Source organism: Pyxicephalus adspersus, chromosome 3 (assembly GCF_032062135.1).
Source record: "Pyxicephalus adspersus chromosome 3, UCB_Pads_2.0, whole genome shotgun sequence".
Taxonomy (NCBI): Eukaryota; Metazoa; Chordata; class Amphibia; order Anura; family Pyxicephalidae; genus Pyxicephalus; species Pyxicephalus adspersus.
The window spans coordinates 81,193,843-81,209,422 of NC_092860.1; the positions used below are offsets into that span (position 1 = coordinate 81,193,843).

Here is a 15,580-nt window from a genome sequence, read left to right on the forward strand (position 1 = left end):
GCATTATTACTGAGGAAGAGGCTATTTCTTAGCTTAATGTAGGGCTAGAGTTAACATATTGGTTTTTCTAAATTCTGTTTTTACTAAGAATTTCAAACAATACAAAACATTTCAAAAAACACCTTAAGACAATGCAAAACTAATAGTATCCTTATATAGGGATTGAAAAAGGGAAGTGGCAATTTATTCAATATCAAAATACATTAAAAGAACCTTTATAGACATCACACTTTAGGACTCTATATCCCTTTTGAACATACCACAAAGTCCATATACAGCAAGAATGTCCATATGAATTTGTGTTGTGTCAATGTGATAAATTTCTTTAATGTTCTGATGTGTTTCACAGATCTGCTGCTTTCACATTGGACAGATAAGTGGACCAATTAGAGTTTTAAAAAGATGATTAAATGGGATACTGTCATTGCAAAACTTAAGAGGGTCCACAGGCACAGACACCTTGAACAGATCTGGGGATTCAGTTGTATATAAAAGAATTCATACAAGGAGATGTAGAGAAAAATCTTGCTAGCCCAGAACTCCCAAGCTGTACTGTGGCTGTGAAGGATCCCTAACACTTATTGTGCTACTATCTTAGGACAATAGAATTTACCTGTTAAGAGTTTTTTTAGCTTAAATATAAAGCTGTCCCCTGACTGATGTATACTTCAATGTGGAATAGTAAAGAGGTAAAAAGAAATTCACTCATTAGTGCAAATAAATCTATGCACCATATGCAAGAAGCATGTTAAGCAATTTCTAGCCTGCTCTTTTGCAAAATACAACTATTTGTAAAATTATGTATTCAGACTATCAGAGCTATGGAACACAATAATATGAATGAAACAAGAAAAAAAAACTTTAAGTAAGAGAATCTGCTTTTCAAACCATTATACCTGTATCTCAAAAGGAGAAAAAGGAGCAAACCTAGAATGGATTTCTTAAAAGTAATTTCCTATTTGTTATTAAATTGACCAGAGCCATTCCAGGTTTGCTGGATCACCCAGATTCATTGATGAAAGTGTATTTTCTCCAGCCTTGGAGAGCTTTATTAAATTAAGTCCAATTTCCACCAAAAGTAGGTATGGGCTACAGAGATTGAGGGAAGTACATTAGACTACTAGATGTAATGGAGGTAATCACCAGTTCTGATAGTATGTTAGAAAATCCAAGGACAGATAATAGACATGGTTAGTGAAACCTTAAACAATGGATTGGATCTAGCTTGGTATAATACAGTTTAAATCAATTTACCTCCTTGGATAGGATGAGCTAGTAGATAAAGCTATTCTGGGTTTAGTCAATAGAGTTCTTCAGGACCTTGCGGGCATGTTTTTGTGACTGCTGTATATTTGCAAAAATCTATTTGTTTAATTGAAACCTAGTCAAGTGGACTCCACAGGGATGCGGCAGACAGCCCACAGTTTCCTCATTTAAAAAGACACAGGACAAGAAATGTCCATTGGTAAATATTTATAAACAAGTGAGCAGGGGGAACCTCAGATTATTAGGATCTGGGAATCCTCTATTCTATAAAACAGAAAGCAAATGGCACATAGCCTAGCACCATAAAAAGTATTTTATTATTCAAAAATTCAGCTATTGGTCTCACAAAATTTGAGTATGTCCAGTGTTTCTTAGAGGCAAGGTGTGAGGAAACAACCTATAGCCAGTAGGTGATTGTCTCAAGTTCAGACTCTCTGAATACATTCCAAAATACAATACAAACCCACTGGTTGACTGACAGAATGATGTCATCTCCAAACTACAAATTTGTGTACTTCTGGGTTAGGAGTGGCTGGGTTGGAGTCATAGGGTAGATCTCAGTGGCTAGTACTCTTGCCTTTGCAGTCTAGTTCTCGGGTTTGAATCTTGGTCACGACTGCATTTGCAAGGAGTTTGTATTTTCTCCCTATGTTTGCATGGGTTTCCTCTGTGCCCCCCTGATTCTTCCCACATCCCAAAAACATGCAGTTAGGTTAACTGGCTTCCCTTCACAAATGGCCTTGTGTGAATGACATATGACTATGGTAGGGAAATTAGATTGTGAGCCCCTTTGTGGGACAGTTAGCGACACAACTTTGTAAAGCACTGCATATTATAATGGAGCTATATAAATACAAGCTAATAATAATAATATGTTTTTAGAGAAGAACAGAGCTCTGAAAAAGGAAACTCTCGAAAGGTGTAAACTAAGCACATCTGCATTGTTTCCTGGAACGTAGCTATATTTTACATGTATCCTGAACTTACTCTTAAATTATTTTCATACAAATAACCCTGGGCTATATATTACTGGAAAAAATCATCATTAAACTCCCCGGTGGTATTCCCGAGTACCACCCTGGCAATTCCACCCTGAGTGTTGCTCGAGGGTTACCGCTTTTGTTGTTTAATATTCACCCCGAGCCACACTCAAGGTGGAATTGCCAGGGAGATTAAAAGTCCTACCTGCTTCCCACGTTCCAGCAGCATCCTCTTCCCCTGGCGATGCGGGCCAAGCATCTGTGTAACCTGGCAATGCTCGGCTGGCATCTGTGTTCTGGGCCTGTGAACGTTGGGGACGCAAGACCAGGGGAGGCAGATGCCGGCCGGGCATCTGCCTGCGAGTGTGTGGCTGGGGGCATGACCGTTGGGCTAGTAGGCGGGACCAGGCGGGAAATGTAAAATACTAAGTATTTTTAAATGTACCACTTTTACGTTTTAAAATACTTAGTATTCTTACCACCAGGGAGGTTAAGACTGGTGGATAAAAAGACAGACCAAAATATATATTATGACATATGTCGCAACTATCTTGGTTTCATATGTACAGGAAATCAATACCAAAAAAATACTGTATTTACTTTATTTTTTTATAAAGAACTGAGTGTTTATATCAATTCCAAGCTTTGAGCAACCTATACTATTGATTATATGAATATATCCATGGAGGGTATCTGAAACAATATTTTACCAGAAAAGGTAAATATTTGAGCAGATTACACTGGAGAACAATTTGGAACAAATTTTTTGTTGACTTCAATTTTTAAACTTTTTACACTAAAATAGGTATGCTGATACTGAAAGTGCAGTTAGTTTTCTTCTATCACTTCAGGTTTTTTTCTACCACCCTTTAATAATGCGATTACTGTAGCGTGGATTTGTATAGGCTATTTATTTACAGGCAAGACAGTGTGGTCAGAGGTTGTGCGCGGCTCTACGTAGTGAATAAGTAAAATTTATTTTTCTACACACGTATTTCCTTTCTTTCAGATCATGTCCGGCTCTGCTGTTTCTCATGGTAAGTGCTCAAACAACCCCGATTCATTTTGTTATATCTGTTGCAGTTTCACCATTCCCAGTTAAAGGGTGAAGATCAGCACATTTGTAGAGCAAGCCTATTTGGCATAATTCAAAGGTAAACTTGGTGATCAAGATAAGTCTTGGGCCCCTCATAAGGTGTGCAAACAGTGTGTCGAGGGTTTACGGATGTCGACAAAGGGAACGCAAGATAAGATGCCATTTGGTATACCTATGGTTTGGCGAGAGCCAGGACATCAATTCAGTGACTGGTAGTTTTTTATAGTGAAAACTTCAGGATATAACAAGAAAAATAAATGTAAAAGAGTATCCTAGTCTACCATCGACTTTATGCCCAGTGGCTCATTCAGATGAAATCCCAGAATATCCAGACATAAAGAGAGTAATGGAGTTGTTGCAATATCACCAACACAATTGGGTCATCTGTGTTGACCTTAAAATGGTATGCTTCCTTCTGGGTCAGCAACGCAGATACACCAAGTATCCCTGTTATCTGTGCATGTGGGACAGCAGAGCTTGTGAGAGGCATTGGGTGGAAAGGAATTGGCCTCCAAGATCTGCCCTAAAACCAGGTGATCCAAACATTCTACATGAGCCACTTGTTGGTAGAAAGAATATTATATTCCCGCCTCTGCACATGAAACTGGGTCTGATGAAGCAGTTTGTTAAAGCTTTGCCAACTGAAGGAGACTGTTTCAAGAATCTCATTTAGGCATTTCCTAGCCTGTCATTTGAAAAAAAAAAGACCGTTGTGTTTGATGGTCCACAGATTCAGCAGCTCATCAAAGGTGAACATCAGGACAATGTCAGAAGTCGAAAAGAATGCTTGGTTATCATTCAAAGCCATTGTCATGGACTTTCTTGGAAGCACACAAGCAAATAATTACACAGAAATTGTCCAGAAACTCTTGGAGAGCTACAAAATGCTTGGTTGCAATATGAGCATCAAGGTGCATTTTCTGTGTAGCCATCTTTCTAACTTCCTGGAAAACCTTGGTGAAGTCAGTGATGAACAAGGTGAATGATTCCACCAAGATTTGAAGGTCATGAAAGGATGGTATCAGGGTAGATGGGATATACATAGGATGGCTGACTATTGTTGGGGCATCTAGCGGGATTGTCCTAACACTAAACACTCCAGCTATAAGCGTAAATTTTTACCTTAACTGCTGACTTGATTAATTTTTCAATGTTTTATTGTAAAAAAAATGTCAAAGAGTAACAATAAATCATTTGTATGAACAAAAAAAAATTCAAATAAACAGTACATTTAGGTTATTTTTTCATTGCATGTAAAATTTGTATATTTTTTGACAAAAATAGAGGGTACCCTGTATCATAAAAACTGGATGTGGTAGCAAAAAATTGGGGTCATTTCTGGATTCATCACCCAAAAATTAGAAGAAAACAAGTGTAAGATCTAACTCAACAAAAAATGCTTTCCACAGTGTTATTACTCCCTATTTACAATTTGCAGCAAGACAAGATAAGAGAGCATTAACTCATTATTTGCGCATATGTTCACTTTAATAATAAAAAAAATCAAGCATAGCACAGAAACCCAGTCTATCCCAATATCTGTTATATGTCTTACTACTCTAAGTGGGTAATTTTATGTATGAATACGCTTGGATGTATATAGTAAACAAAGAATTCCACTTTAACAGTTTTTTTTTAAATATCTTTTTACATTTTACTGGTTGCTAATTCAATCAATGATACACTCATCTTATTTCAATTGAATATTCTGTAAACTTGTACAATTTTTTTTCAACTTTTTCTTTTTATGAAGTGCCAAAATAAATGAAAAATTGAGTTGATTGAGATTTGTTTTAGAAAGCTTTTGTGTGTGATTGTAACTTGAATAGAAAGGTGAGACATCTAGTGGATACATCTCAAACTACAAAATATCAACATAAAACATTACAATATTATTGTGTTCCTAATTATGTTTTATATAAACATTTGTCATCGCCTTTACATTTATGTAAATACTACAGGACAGTTTATTTGGCATCAGGTTACTGATAATTGAGTGCAGTATTGAAGTTATGAGTATGAACTTTATTTTCTGATAAATTTTTTTTTGACATGGCATTCAAAGACAATGGCCCTGATTTAATGAACGTCTCCAAGACTTAAGAAGATAGACTGTCATGGGAGGACCTGGGTGATCCAACAAACCTAGAATGGATTTTCTATTAGTTGGCAAATGTTTTCCATCCTAGACCAAATCTATTCCAGTTTGCCTTGGAGAACTTTAATGCCTAATATGTGCCATGAATATGAGAAATAGATTGACAAGACATTGGCATGCACACCTGTCAGCATATCAGCAATTTACTGCTTATAAAATATGTTTTTTTTTAACAAATACAAACATCATGTGTAAGAATCATTTCACACCTATACATTTAATTTTATTTATTTTTACAATAGTTTGCAAGGTGAAGTCATTTTTTTTTTTTCATTTTTTATATGCAATGGGTTATTTTTTAACACTGAAAGTTTCTATAATGCCAAATTGCTAACTAGCATTTATCTGTTATGTGCTTTTGTTTTTTACTTTTTATTACATCAACTCGAAATGTATATAACCAAACGTAAAAATGGCATGCAAGTTATTTAGGAGACATTCATATAATATGAATTATGACTCAAAACACACATCAGTTTATAATAATAAGGTAATACCTAAAAGACATTGAGTAAATGCACTCATTGTTGAATGTTCACACTGATACCTGGTATTGTACAGATGTGTATTGTGTTAAGGCAAACCATTAACTGTAAAAGGGATTTTAACACACATAAAGAGAACATTAACTAATGTTAAGTGGCAGAGGTGGTTGTAAATTCTAAGATTTAGCATGTTAATAGGGAAAAGGCACAGTGCATTGAAGCATTAGAAAAAATACATTGGATGTCAATAGGGATAAGGCCTAATAATTTATTACGTACAAGACTTTAAGAAGCAAGTCAGCCATAATCCAGTGAGATCAAAAGGTTTTCTTGGCACTTGCTAGATACATAATGAAAAAATGTAAACCATGCTTCAATGACAACTTAATAAATGAAAATATCAACATAATTTTAATTTAAAGTAACATTTGGAAAAAGATTGGGGAATCTTGCCACTCAAATAATCTTGTAGGAAATCTTGCCTAATGTCATACTATTCTGTCTAATTTTAGGGTTTTTTATGAATGTGTTATTTCGATTTTTAAGCATTTGGTAAGCAAGTCAGTGTGCAGTTTAACCGTGTTTTACCATAATATACATGGCATACTTAACCTCCCTGGCGGTATGATTTTTTATTATTATTTTATTTTATTATTGGTACATTTGACATTTAAATATACTTCTAATTTTAAATTTCCCGCCAGTCCTGCCCCCCCCCCCCCCCCGTGCATGCACACTGCCCACACGCGTTGCATGCTTGTCCTGTATCTGCATCACCTAGCTGTAATTCGAGGCCAGGGAACACAGATGCCAGGCATCGCCAAGGGGACGCAGATGACAGCCGAGCATCACCAAGTAGACACAGATACCGGGCAGGCATTGGTGGAGGATGTCGCAGGCTGGTGAGGACCAGGTAAGCCCTCAATTCAACCCCGAGTGTGGCTCGGGGTTACCACATTTTGTAATGAAATTTCACCCTGAGCCACACTCGGGATTACCCCCAGGGGGGTTGTGTAAGCCCCTGGTCCAGCACCAGTGCTCACCGAACACGCCTCAGGAATCTAGCTGCACTGGCCTCGCATATGGTTGCCCCCAGGACTTCTGCGCACAAAGAATAGCATCTGGGTAAGGATTACCAGAGGACTGGGATCTCACAGATAATGCAGTATAGGAGATTCCAGCAGAGGCAATTCCAGAATACAGAGCCATAGAGCATACACCTGTAATCAGTAAACTAGACAGGGTATCCAAGGATAAAGGCAAAAGCAGAGTCAGGGTCACAGGCAAGAAGTCGGTCCAGGCATTATACAATCACAGGGTTAGGAAACAGGCAGGGTCAGCAACAGTGAATCTCAGCAAATAACATATCAGCAGCAGGGCAGTTCAGCTTAATACTACAACAGGAACTGGTGACTGTGAGCAGAAAGGCTATAAAGCCCTAACAGCTAATGGCAGCACAGGATTGAGATCATCTGCTCCTAAAATCCCCTTCAGCTGAGCACAGGCTCAGAGTGTGCACTGGGGATGCTGAGAAGGAAGAATTCAGGCTGCACAGCTAAAGGGAAGCAGGAGATGCTGTGAGTTGCTGACCAGAGAACAGAAACTAATTCCTTGTTCTGGTCGCTGCTTAGACACCACCAGACAGTAAATAGGGTGTGTTTTCATAGTAACATAAATTATTCCCTTGCAAGAAATATTTCACTTAGCTTAGTAAATTAGATGAACCAAGCCTACAGTTTCCTAGTCAGACAGATCTTAAAAGTTTTTAAAATTATTTTTATGTTAATATTTTTATAAATAAATATACATTTTTTAATAATATTAAAAAAAAACAAAAAAGCACAAATGTATATTGTAAGCATGTGTAATGCTTTAGGTGAATAGTAAGCATCGCTACCCATGTAATTTCATTATTATACTTAACAGGTTAACTTTAAATAAATTATTAATTGAAATAATCAGAATGCAGTTTGAATAAATATCTTTACCTTAGATTCTAACTATACAGACTGAAGCCAGTTAAACTATTCAAGCAACTTGTTTAGGCAGATGGGATGGCATAATAATAAACTATTCTCTGTGTCTCGGTAGTCTGTGCCCAGTCATTTCTGCATTCCTTACTGTCTCATATTTCTGGATAATGTGTGCATTCAGTTACAGTCTCTAACCCCATGTCACTTTTGTCCTATTGGATGGCTGTCATGGGAGATGCCCAATGGTGCGCCGCTAATGAGGCTGTTTAAAGACCAGCTGGGGATGTGAATTTGCTGGATTAAGGTCAGGACCAGCAGAGCAGACCGATGAACGAGACAGCATGTGAATGACTACCAGCCAGTGGACCCTCTATTATCCAGCTAAGGCAGGGTATTAGTTATCATTTGTTGTACTTGGATTGCAGTTCAGGAACACCTCCCTGTTTGCTCCTCATTAGGTTTAAATAGATACTTTTGGATACCGGTTAGGATATTGCAAGTGATTTAATATTATTGTGTATCCTATTCTTAAGGTTGTACTAGAACCTTCCAAAATTTATGATACAGTTGCTACAGTATAACACTAAGGATTTCAGATGAACGAGACTGAAAACTGTATTACAAACCACATTTAAGCCATGACAAAAAGTATACAATACAAATACTAAAATATTTTACCCAAAGAATAAGCCCCATGTAAAATATTAATCTAGCTGTAAACATAATACTATATTAAAAAATAGAATTAAGATTTGTTTACTCTATTCCGGTTGTTATCTTTGTAATACTATAAATGTGTATAAACAATATGTATTTATATATGTATTACGTTATGCTTGTTTGAAACTCTATCTTTAATTAAGATATAAATCAATTCATTTTTAAATAGTAAGTATGTGTGGAAACTCTATGCTTGCTTAAAAATGATTTGCTACATTATGTTGACAATCCTATGCATAATAATTACAAAGAATATGCCTGATCGCATTAAAGGGTCTATAGTCTCTTGCACCTTTTTATGATAATTAACCAAAAAGCAGAAATGGAAAATGACTCTGTTCCAGTAATAATTATTTCATACACACCATTGACTCTGCTTACTGCATGAAGCCTTTTAAAATAGCTGTGTAAATGTATTTGAACACCCAATGCTGTAGTGGAAGTAGTATAACGTAGTAATGATAAGAAGTACTTACAGTTCAGTTGTCTACAAGGAGGACAGAAATAGTGATGTGTAACTATGAAAGCTTTCTGTTAATTGTCAGTTGCACGTTTATGACATTTTCAAAATGCAAGATCAGCTAATTGCATACTGACACTTTCCATCTAAATCCACTTGAATACACCTATAAAAATAAAGATGTGGGGAAAAGTTGGAAAATATACTTACCTTACACCCAGCTTTTGCCATGTAGAGCATGAGATCACAATCCTTTTAGTAAGATTAAGAGAATTCAGAGATTTAAAGTTAACCATTTAATTTCAGTGCACAGTATTTTAGGTATTTTTTTTTCAATAAATGAAAAGGTATATTGCAATGATTTTGGTTGGGGAAAAGCCAGGTATGTAATAGTGTATGTCATGACCTTGCACTTGAGATCAAGGTTTGCTATTATTATTTTCTATTACTTATACTACTCAGATATAATGGAAACCAGTGCCAAGTTTGCCAATTGTTTTCTAAAAAGGATTGGCCATCACTAGGGGCAGGAGGAAACATATGTAAACTAATAAAATACAGGGTTTACTTTAAATTTCAACTAAACTTTAAAAAGACAGATCATCATGGCTATATTTGTCTTACTTCCCTTTTAATTTTTACCACAGAACAGGGTAGCCATCATTTACCAATGGGTACATTATGGGTTATTATCATTGGTTGTCATAGTTAGAAATTATGGTTAAGAATGATGAAGAATTAACATCACTGGATGACACAATGGATTCTGGATCTAAGCATCAATTGGCTTTTGTGTGCCAGCCGACACTCCGTCCTTCCTACTATCCACCAACGTGAGAAACTCTTTTGATACCCCTACGGGATTATTTTCAGGTAACTACAAATATTTAAGCTTAATATAAGATTTATCAACCATAATATCCTATAACACTTAGAACGTTCTCCCATCGATGTATGGGAAGGGCCGTATTTGATAGTGGAGATTCTTCTGGTATTACTATTAAGAACACCTCCACATAATATTACCACTGTATTTCTATGATTGCAGCCAACAGTCAAAATCGACATTACCAACCTCATATTACTCTGATTAGTTTATCTTAAATAATTATTTACTCACCATCTCTGTGTTTACCAATCATCATATAACTCAAATATGGTCTCATAATCCCCTGAAGAAGCCTCCTGGGGGAAACAAGTCCATAACTGAGACAATATTTGTAAAGATCAATGTATTATATGTGATATGTAAAACAAAGAGTAATGTGTTACCGACTAGCGTAGGAAGTACTATGTTAGTTGAGAAATTTGTATTGTTGGACTTTGCCAATCAAGACTAACTTGTTCTTTGTACAAATGTTTTATTTAAATCACTGCCTTCAAAAGCCTGTTCTTTCTTCTTCTTCTTTCTGAATGATATATGTCAAACCACACAGGCTAGGCAATCTGACTAATGGGGATTTTTAAATGTAAAAGCGGTACATTTAAAATTCCTCATTATTTTAAATTCTCTGTCTGGTCCTGCCTACCTGCCCCACGCTCCCGTCCTTCTGCCTAAGACACACAAGCAGATGCCTGGCATCTGCTTCCCCTGGCCTCGCGTCCCCAACGTTCACATGCCGGTAACGCAAATGCCGGACGGCATCTCTGTAGCCTGGCGAGGCCCAGCCAGCATCACCAGGAGAAGCAGATGCCGGGCATCGCTGGAGGACACCGCGGACATCGCTAAAGGACACCGTGGGCACTGCTGGAGGATGCCCCTGGAACATGGGAACCAGGTAGGACTTGGTGCACTCCCTGGCAACTTCACCCCGAGTGTGGCTCAGGGTTACTGCTTTTGGTGTGGAGAATCCACCCAGAGCCACACTCGGGAATACCACCAGGGAGGGTAAACCCTCCTCTTGGTAAACCATTCATTGTATTCCTGTCCATGATATTTGCCTGTGCAAGAATACCACAGAACACTCAATTGGCTGGTGGACTAACCAAAACTGAATGTAGAAGGGAGCTGGACATGTTTACACAGAATTGGCCACTTTGCTGAACTGAAAGGGACACAATTTCAATCTTAGTGTGGAAAAGCTTTTTCCACCACAAAATTGATCCCATAAGAAGAGGCTATATGTTCCTATGCAAGACCCATCAGTTTCTTTTAAACATGACGTTTACTAAAACTACCAGTGTCTTTGTTAAAAAAAACACAAAAAGATATTTAACTTATATTTATTTTCTGGACTAAAAATACATCTCCTTTTGGTATTGCATACATGTAATGCATCCAGGTTTCACCCAGCCTGAAATATATCTCATTACCTATTGTTACCTTATAAACCTATGCACTTAAGGTTTCCTAAAAATAACACTAGGAATTGTCTGTCACACTTATGCAGTACATAAAAAAAAAATCACTGAATTTAAAAAAAAAGAAAAAAAAACAGTTGATACCAGCAGTATTTTCATCATCAAGTCAAGTTTTTCTCCTAGTTGCTGTTAAATGGCATCACTAATGTTTTTATGTTTTGTTTGCTAAATGTTTAATTGTTCCTACTCTATTTTTCCCGGAGACCATAGTGAGACCCCCTAGAACACAAAGGGCCTGATTTATTCAAGCTCTCCAAGGCTGGAGAGAATACACTTTAATCAGTGAACTAGGTGATCCAGCAAACCCGGAATGGATCTGGTCCAGAATTGAAGACATTTACAAATACCAAATTACTTTTAGAAAATTCATCCTAGGTTTGCTGGAAAATTTTTCAATAAGGGTACTTACCAGCTCCAGTATACAAAACAGTACCCTCACCCTTTGTTGTGCACAATAAAACTGCTACTTGACTAAGTACACAAAAAGAGGAAACTTGAAAATGTCTATAATGCAAGATGAATATAAGATGAGTTCAAAACTTTATCCTATTTATTTATTAGGGTGATAAATATGTGTAACCTAAAGCAACCAATTGTAAATCCCTGGGTGGTCCAGCACCAGTTCCCTCCAGATACCAGCCCCCCAATCTAACGCTGCAGTCTTCACCTCCAACAAGCCCCCACTCAGCCTTGAGAGCTTGTTGCACCGTCTCAGTCACCGAAGTAGACTGAATAGGTGGAAGCAAGAAGATGTTGACTGGTGACATTGTGGCAGGAATGTTATTAACCCTAGTGAGTATACCTTAAACTTCAAAGTTTATGAAGGCAGTTTAAGGACCAATATGTATGTACAAAGTGCTGTAACAAACCCCTTAAACACGGCTTGTGAATAAAACAGGAATTGATCAATAATTGTTTCCAGTGCAACATTCCAGTGCAGTACATATAATACACAATACATGTACATGTAACCATATCTTGGCTAGCAGCAGAACATCTTCTTTTTTAGATACTGCTAAAGGAAAGCAGGAGATGCTGCAATGCAAGCTGCTGATCAAAGAGCAGACAGCTAATTCCTTAATCACCTTGCTTGCTGCAGATAATCATCTGCTAACACCAATCCAAAAAGGTTTATCAGAATATAACCCTACAAACCAATATCATAATGGCCTCATTTTTTAGAAACAGTTTGCAGCACTATCCAAATAAAAGCCAGGGTAAGGCAATAGGAACTGCATACATCAGTCAGGTATTGTTGTGAACATCCAAGAAAGGAGCCTTTTAGAAAGTAAACTATCAAAGAGAGAAGAGTTGAGCTTTAGGAAAGTATAAATTAGAGGAAGGTAAGGGTGAGGTGTAGCGAGGAGGTTAGATTTATCTTGGAGGTAATCCCAGATCCCAAAGGAACAACATGACAATTTATTTCTGTAAACAGGAATGTCAGGTGGAGGTACTATGAAACTGAAGTGCATGGGATATATAATAAGGCCACTGTGTAATTTAGCTTGCCTGAACCATACAACACTGAAAGGTCAGTCATTGTTGACTTTTTATACCTTTTTTATATTAAATAGCTCACTAATATTTTGAGAGTAATTAAATCAAACAGGATGTTTGATAGCAGTAGACCTGACAAAGCCATTTGGCTTCTGTCCAGCCGGGTGTTTGCTGTTTTCTCTGTGTATAGCTTTGTATCTTGTCAGAGCAGAAACTCAAAAAGCCATTGCCTTTTCTTTGATCTAGTTATTCAGTGAGATCAAACAGCTGGGAAAATAAGATGTTTCAAAGCAGATATTGACTTATTGGATATTGTAAATTGTTAAAGTAGATGAAAAATCATGAAAACTGTAACTAAAAGAAAAATACTTTGGTAGTTGCTTTGCTGACCTTTTAATGACCTTTTACAATAGCAGAATTTAAAGTGAAGCTGAAGAGGAAAATATGCCTTATATAGTACCTTATATACCTTATATAGTGTTGTTTAAATATAGTAGGCACCTCTGGGACACCTGAGTGCCTTTACATTGGGCCAGATTTATCAAAGCTCTCCAAGATTAGAGAAAATAGACTAACATGAAAAACCTGGGTGACAATGGATTTATTTCCTCATTTGCTAATATTTAACAAATGTTTTCAATTCTGGACCACTATTTCAGACTTGCTGGATCACCCAGGTTCTCCCTTGATAGTCTATCTCCAGTCTTTAGGAGCTTTATTAAATCCGGTCCATTAAATCAGTTTTTTCATTATATCAGCATTATGTAAACCCAGAAAGCTTGGACGCTCCAATACAGGAATGAAGCACGGTTTGCCTCCCTGTATGGCTCATAGTGAACATTATATTTGCCAAACAAATATTTGTATGGGCATATTTGCATGGGAAAACGTTGTTATTTGAATACCTATACACTGCCTGCTGGAACCCAGACTGCTAATGTAAATAGGAGCTGTATTCCCATTGACTGCTGGTTGTTTGGAGCAATACCCCTCCTAACAACAACTCTCTAATGAAAATAGCTTTTGATATGACTTTAAGGTGCATTTTTAAGAAGTATTTTCCACCTAATTTTGCTACTAAGTGAAAACATTCAATTAGCCAGAGTCCTTATTGTACTGTATTAAAAAAAAAGTTTGGCTTTAAAGGATAGGTGCACATTCTCCAAAGATACAGATGTGTGTGTGTGGGGGGGGGGGGATGGGAACATAGTAATAAAGCTTGAGAAGTGTAAGTACAGTTTGAAAAGTTCGTTTTGGGAGGATGTAGGAACACAGTGATACATGAGTCACTGGGGTCACATGAGCATAGCCTTTAAATCCCTTTAATATGCACACTATTCAGTAGAGATGGAGGTGCTGGTAATGAGAGAAGAGAGCTAGCATTGAATCATCTGAATGGAATGGTATAAATAACAGGTATATAGTCTTATGATTTTTATACATGTTCTAATACTTTTACTAACATAAAATTATGTTTGTAATATACTCAGACTATTTCCTGTACTTGCTACTACTCCGCAAATGTACCGCTAGGCATGAGGAAACCGCTATCCGGCGAAACGCATCAGGTACTTACAGGTTCACATATGAGATTTATATATACACTGTCCTATTCTGTATGAACTATTGCCAGATGAATAATCTCTAGCACCCTACTGGGCCACATTTTGATGACAATGCTACCATTTTCTATGTGATGAAAATTAGGATCTGTTGCATATGCCTGATCTAAGACTGATCAGACTCTGTTATGTTTATCTGAAACTTGAATACTAATATTATCTCTTTTTACCAAAAAAAACCCTCTGTTTTGTGTTTTATATCTTTACTAGCCTATAGAAGTAGACTGAATAGGTGGAAGCAAGAAGATGTTGACTGGTGACATTGTGGCAGGAATGGTAATACCCCTAGTGAGTATACCTTAAACTTCAACGTTTTTTGAAGGCAGTTTAAGGACCAATATGTATGTACAAAGTGCTGTAACAAACCTCTTAAACACTGTTTGTGAATAAAACAGGAAATGATCAATAATTGTTTCCAGTGCCAAGTACATTTAATACACAATACATGTACATGTAACCATTGCTTGGCTAGCAGCAGAACATCTACTTTTTTAGATAATGGTGAAAAAAACAAATATATTTTTTTAAAGCTGTGCCAAAGCATTTTGCATCTCCGGTGTTACTGTTAGCACCAGGCACAAATGTATCCTAATTTTAAATGTCCTCCCTATGTTTTAGTATTGATTCTGATCTACAATTAAAAAATGATAGGATAATCAACCTATGTGCTTCTCAGATATAATACTATGCCCCTGATTCATCAATAAAAGTCGCGTGTCATCAAGTGCTTGGATGTTATGCATTGATGTGACTTTGTAATCCTCATGACTGTGGCAAGACATATCTTGGTCACCTGCCTCCCAATCTCCATACAAACCCCACTACCCCTTACTTACAAATAATCACACAAATGTTGCTTAAATGGCCCGTAGGCCTTTTATTAACCAAAATTGTAACATAACATAAATTAACATATTAAGAATAAATATTAAATATAACATCTAAATATTATTTACTATATA

The 15,580-nt window shown here is 36.9% G+C and overlaps 1 long non-coding RNA gene across 2 annotated transcripts in view; it reads left to right on the forward strand.

The window, feature by feature from the left end:
• The window catches only part of LOC140327751 (uncharacterized), a 180,481-nt gene that overhangs the window by 46,723 nt on the left and 118,178 nt on the right, over nucleotides 1-15,580 (forward strand). For both annotated transcript variants that reach the window (XR_011920103.1, XR_011920104.1), the window contains exon 3: nucleotides 14,829-14,906. This is a non-coding gene — a long non-coding RNA (uncharacterized lncRNA). The remainder of the gene's footprint in view (nucleotides 1-14,828; nucleotides 14,907-15,580) is intronic.